General features: G+C 38.3%; 1 protein-coding gene across 1 annotated transcript in view; it reads right to left on the bottom strand.

Annotated features, from left to right (window-relative positions):
- KMO (kynurenine 3-monooxygenase (kynurenine 3-hydroxylase)) overlaps positions 1-6,639 on the bottom strand; it is a 170,067-nt gene that overhangs the window by 136,803 nt on the left and 26,625 nt on the right. The window lies entirely within an intron of this gene.

Raw genomic sequence — 6,639 nt, 5'->3', positions numbered from 1 at the left:
AAACCCTGTACAGGGTCGCTATGGGTTGGAACCGACTCGATGGCACTTAACAACAACAATTTAATGTTCTGGTTTTTTATTCTGCTACTGCTACTCTTCTTCCACTCCTTCAGTGCCACAGCTTAATGTCCCTGAGTCCAAAGAACACGCTACACTCCTGGCTCGCCTTCTTTGACGGCAATACAATCAGCTCATACCTATTGATAATTACACTGAATGTGATTCCATGTACCAGTCAAAGACCCATAGAGAGCAGAAGGGATAAGAAAACAGGATCCTTCAATATACTATCTACAAAAGACCTATCAAAAAGATAGAGACACCCATCAACAGAAGAACGGTTAGACAAACTTTGGTACATGCACACAATGGAATACTACAATATACTGAAGAACAAGGACACCTCACAACATGGTTGAACCCGAAGGACATTATGCTGAGTGAAATTAGTCAATCACAAAAGGGGTAATATTATATGAGAACAATGTAGTAAAAAGTTAAAAACAAAACAAAAGGCTTTCTTGATAAAAGAAATCATTTACAATGGTTACAGGGGTGGTTGTTGTTTTGCTGTTAAGTGCCCTAGAGTCAGTTCTGATTCATAGTGGTCCTGTGTAGAGTTTTTAATGAATGACTGGTGATTTTGAACCACCAACCTTGTGGTTCAAGTGGACCTTGCAGTTCAGTGCTTTATCCTACAAGGCCACACAAGGATTCTGGTTATAGGGGGTTTGTTGTTGTTGTTAAGTGTTGTCAAGTAAATCCCAACTCATAGCAACACTGTATAGGGTTTCCAAGGAGCAGCTGGTGGGTTTGAAATGCCAACTTTGTGGTTAGCAGTCCAGTGCTTATCTTACAGCACCACACCAGGAGTCTGGTTAGAGGAGGTTGTTGTTTGGTGCCATCTAGTCAGTACCAAATCATAGCTAGAGGCTACACTCATGTTTACATGGGTGACAGGACAAGCAATATACAACAAGAGGGAGGTTAGCAGAGGTAAGATGAAGGTAGCAGGAGACACAGAGAGGAATGCAGTAGTTGAAGTGAATAGAGATAAATGCTGTTAACTGTTGGTACATGGCGGGAATTGCAACCATGTAATACAGTAAAGTATATAACTTGTTGAATGTAAAACTGATGATCTGCTTGGTAAATGTTCGTTCACTCAATTCACACAAAAAAGTTGAAAAAATATACAAGAAGACCAAAAGAGAAAGAATACTATGTTGGGAAACAAAGGCTATGATAATTCCAATTCTGTGTGAATGAGATTCAAAGAGATAAAAAAAATAAAATAAAATACTGGTGGGTATTAAGTTCTGCTTTAAAAGCAGATTAATGCACCAGAAGAACTAGGTGATGCCTACCTAGTACTATCAACTGCTCTGATTGGGTTCACAATAAAAGGAAAAATGTGGACCTAAACTGAAAATCATTAAAGAAAAGATCAGTCTTGTGAGTCTGATAGAAACTGGTGGGACCCCAAGACTATCACCCTTAGACAACCTTTGCTTGGAACTGAATTCATTCCCATGGTTCAACTTCTACTCAAACAATAATCAGGCTCTGGTAGCATAGTGGTTACAAGTCGGGCTGCCAATCTCAAGGTCAGCAGTTCGAAACTACCAGCCGTTCCACGGGAGAAAGATGCAATCTGTTCCTGTAAAGATTTATAGTTTAGGAAACCCTGTGCAGGGTCACTATGAGTCGGAACCGACTCCACAGTACTTAACAACAACAACATAAAATGGTTAATAACACCAGGAATGAATGCACTCCTTAGAACAATAAATCATACAAACCAAAATGCAGAATTTGCCCCAAAACAAAGCTCAGAAGTCAGAAAAGGGGAAGAAAAGAAGGATAAATGGAAACAGGGAAACTAGGGAGGAAGTGGGAAGACTAGTGCTGCATTGTCATGAAATGAAATGTGAATGAATTGTAGAATGGAAAACTAATTTGCTCTGCAAGCTTTTACCCAAACCATAGTAAAAAGTTAAAAAAAAAAAAATTTTTTTTTCTTTAAGATGGCCAATATCTTTTATGAATGTGCTGTATTCCATTTATTTGACCAAAACTGATTCCAGAATCTAGGGAGAAGGAGGCTGAACCCTGGTGGAGATCCTGCTTCAAATAATTTCTCAAGGTGGACAGGTGTTCTTATATTAGACTTATTAATATTTGCCAAGCAAGTAGGTATCAATTGTTTCTCATTGTGGTGGGAAGGAGGGGGCAAGGAGACTTGGTATTGTGAACACAGTAGAATTAAGTATGCATATATTTGGTTCAAGAGTCCTGGTATGGCACAGTAAGATAAGCACTGGACTGCCAACCACAAGGTTGGCGATTCAAACCACCAGCCACTTCTCAGAAACCCTATACAGGGTGGTTATGACTTGCCCACTCCGTGGCACTTCATAATAATATTTTTGGTTCAGGAAAATACCACAACAAAAGAAGCTGAGGACCATTAGGCTTTCTCATAAAGTCGAATATTCACATGTCCTACAAACCAGGAATTGCTCTTCAAGGAGTACACCAAGAGAAACTCACACAAATGCACACTAGGAGACATGTGCCAGAATCTTCAGAGAATCACTTTTTATAACTATAATGATCTAAAGAGCTGGGAACAGCCCAAATGGCCATGAGAGGGGAATTGGTAAGTAAATAATGCAAACTATTTCTTATAAAAATTCAAATATATTAGCAATATTGTAAGTGAAAAGAATAAGTCACACGTAACTTTTTACTGCAAGATATTCTTTTAATAAAAACAACTAAAACTGAATCATAAAACCAGTTACTGTCAAGTGGATTCCAACTCATGGAGAACTTATGTGTATCAGAGTATAACTGTAGTACATAGGGTTCAATGGCTGATTTTTCTGAAGGAAGTTGCCAGGGCTTTCTTCTGAGGTGCTTCTGGATAGACTCAAACCTTCAAACTTCTATTTAGTAGCAGAGTGCATTAACCGTGTGCACCACCCAGGGACTAAACAATTGTTGTTGTTGTTGTTGTTAAGTGCTGTCAAGTTGGTTTTGACTCAGAGTGACCCTATATAAGACTTCTGAGGAGCAGCTAGTGAGTTTGAGCCCCCAACTTTTCAGTTAGCTATCCAGTACTTAGCCTACAGCACTAGACTAGGACTCTAACTCATAGGGACCCATAATTTTTAGACTATACCTCTATCCATTACCATCCAGTTGATTCCTACTCTGCAGTTATTGTTAGGTGCCTTCGAGTCACAAAGAGCGACTTCAACTCACAAAAAGCTAAGCACAACAGAAGGAAACACTGCCAGGTTCTGTGCACACTCACAGTAGTTGTTATGCTTGACTCCATTGTGGCTGCCACTATGCCAGTCCATCTGATTGGAGGTCTTCTTTTTGTTCATTGACCCTCCATTTTACCAAGCATGATACTTTTTCCAGGGACTAGTTCCTCCAGATAATATGTCCAAAGTATGAGAAATGAAGTTTTGCCATCTTGACTTCTAAGCATTCTGACTGTACTTCTTCCAATAAAGATTTGTTTGTTCTTCAACCAAGTTCCATCTGACACCATCAATGATATCTCTTATTCTATATCCATGGTACTTTTAATATTCTATTTTAATATCCAATATCATAACTCAAATTTATCAATTCTTCTACAGTCTTCCTTATTTACTGTCTAACTTTCACATGCATATGAGGTTATTGAAAATAACACGGCTTGGATCAGGTGCACCTTAGTCCTCAAACTCACATCTTTGTTCTTGGACAATTTATAAAGAGGTCTTCTGCAGCAGATTTGCCCAATGCAATACATCGTCTGATTTCTTGACTGCTGCTTCCATTAGTGTTGATGATTGATACAAGCAAAATCAAGTCTTTGACAGTTTTCATCTTTACTCCATTTATCATGATGTCATTTATTAGTCCAGTGGTGAGGATTTTTGTTTTCTTTACATTGAAGTGTAACCCATACCAAAGGCTGTGGTCTTTGATCTTCATCAGTAAGTATTTTAAGTCCTCTTCGCTTTCAACAAGCAAGGTTGTATCATCTGCATACCATAGGCTGTTAATGAGTCTTCCTCCAATCCTGATGTCATGTTCTTCATATAATCCAGTTTCTAGGATTATTTGCTCAGCATATCATAAGCATGGTGAAAAATACAACTCTGGCACACACCTTTCCTTATTTTAAACCATTCAGCATTCCCTTGTACTGTTCAAACAAGTGCCTCTTGGTCTATGTACTGGTTTCTCATGAGCACAATTAAGTGATGTGGAATACTCATGCTCCACAATGCTGTCCATAGCTTGTCATGATCCACACAATAAAAAGTCTTTGCATAGTCAATAAAGCACAGGTAAACATAGTTCTTGTATTATCTGTTTTCAACCAAGATCCATCTGACGCCATCAGTGATATCTCTCATTCTACGGCCTTACCTGAATCTGGCTTGAACCTCTGGCAGTTCTCTGTCAATGTACTGTTGCCGCTTTTTTTTTAAATTATCTTTAGAAAAATTTTACTTGCATGTGATGATAATTCCACATTCTGCTGAATGTGATTTCCACATTCTGTTGGGTCCTCTCTCTATAGAATGGGTACAAATATGGATCTCTTCCAATCAGTTGGCCAGGTAGTTGTCTTACAAATTTCTTGGCATAAATAAGTGAGTGCCTCCAGTGCTGCATCAGTTTATCTAAAGATTTCAATTTGTATTCCATCAATTCCCAGATACTTGTATTTGCCAATGCTTTCAGTGCACCTTGGCCTTCTTCCTTCAGTATCATTGACTCATGATCATATGCTACTTCTTGAAATGGCTGAATATCAATGATTTCTTTTTAGGTACAGTGATTCTGTACATTGCTTCCATCATCTTTTGATGCTTTCTGCATCACTCAGTATTTTTCCCATAGACTTCTTCTATCTTGCAAGTCAAGGCTGGAAATTTTTCTTTAGTTCCTTCAGCTTGATCATGTATATGAGGCTATTGAAAATGTCACAGTCTGGGTCCAGTGTACGTCAAACTGATATCTTTGCACTTGAACAATTCCTACTCCTAGTGATTCTATATAAGATTTTCAGAACTGTACATTTTTAAGGGTGTAGACAGTCTTATCTTTCTGCCTGGTAGAAGCTGATGGATTTGAACTATCAATGTGAAGTTAGTAGTCCAGTGTTTATCTTACAATGCTTCCAGGGCTCCTTTTTTAAGAATGTATATATTAACAAAAGCAACAATTGCTTAAATTGTAGGAGTCCTGGTATGTGTGTGGCACTGTAGAATAAAGCATTGGACTGAAAGATTGGTTTGAACCACAAGGTTGACTGTGCAAACTCTCCAGTCACTGCTTGGAAACCCTATACAGGATTGCCATCAGTGAGAACCAGCTCAATGGCACTTAGCAAGAACAAGAACAACATGCTTAAAGTGTATTTAAAAAGGCAAGAGAATTAATATAGACACAAGATTTAGGATATAGAGTACTGGCTCTGCTGCTCTCCAGGTTTGTTTATTTTATTTTTTTTTAAATTTTTTGATCACTGCCTCACATGTTTCAAGGATGTCTGTCCCTCTTATTGTGAAGTGGGGTGGACAGGAAATCTCAGTGATGAAGATGTTAATGTGCTAGATACCAGTCAGTTTCTCAAGACCCTTCCTGGAAGGCTGCCAGACTGCTAGTAGTTGCTTGAACTCAAGGTTAAAGGCAAACCTGTAGAGAATGATATTAAACTTGGAGCTCTCAAACTGAAACCAAATACTAAAATCATGACGATGGGAACTCATGAGGTGAGCTTGAAAGGTCCACCCCTTGACAATGATGACAGTGTCAACAAATTTGATATTGAAGATGAAGTAGTTGAAGTATAACATACAGGAAAAAGCCTACTGAAAATTATCACAGAGTTAAGGAGTACAACGCAGACATTTAAAATCCTCCCAGAGAAGGGAAAAAATTGGGGGTATTAGATGTTGATTATAAATCATTTGGCCATAGGTCTTGTGCAGAGACTAGAGTATAATCGATATGTTTATAGCGTCATGAATTTCTAACAACTTCATATGAGGATTATGACATTGTTATTTGGTCTGCAACAAATACAAAGTGGACTGAAGTTAGAATGAAAAAGCTATGAGTGAGTATAAATGCAAACCACATAGTTACCACTATTGCGGTCAGTGCTGTTATGATAACAACGCATACTCCCTGGAGAGGATTAATAGATGTAAAACCTCTAGGTGTTTTATGGGGAAAGCTGTAAGAATTTCACAGCAAAAAACAAAAACAAAACACCATTATGTTTGATTATATAGGAAGAAATTTTCTAATGAGCCTACAGAATGAATTAAAGATACAGCCTTTTATAAAACTGCACCTAAATTGAGATAAAGAACATTTTAAATGAACTCAGTACTTGAAGGATATAGCAAAATTAGATGACTTTTTGGAACTAAACCACAAATATTGGGAAAGGTATCTGTCAAAGAAGCAAGGATGGTAATTCTAAGTTATGTTGTTGTTGTTGTTGTCAGGTGCCATCGAGTCGTAACCGACTCATAGCGACCCCATGCACAGCAGAACGAAACAATGTCCGATCCTGGGCCAACCTCACTACCGCTGCCACACCGGAGTCCA

Source organism: Chrysochloris asiatica, unplaced genomic scaffold (assembly GCF_000296735.1).
Source record: "Chrysochloris asiatica unplaced genomic scaffold, ChrAsi1.0 scaffold00119, whole genome shotgun sequence".
Taxonomy (NCBI): domain Eukaryota; kingdom Metazoa; phylum Chordata; class Mammalia; order Afrosoricida; family Chrysochloridae; genus Chrysochloris; species Chrysochloris asiatica.
This window is presented reverse-complemented; position numbering and strand designations above follow the sequence as displayed.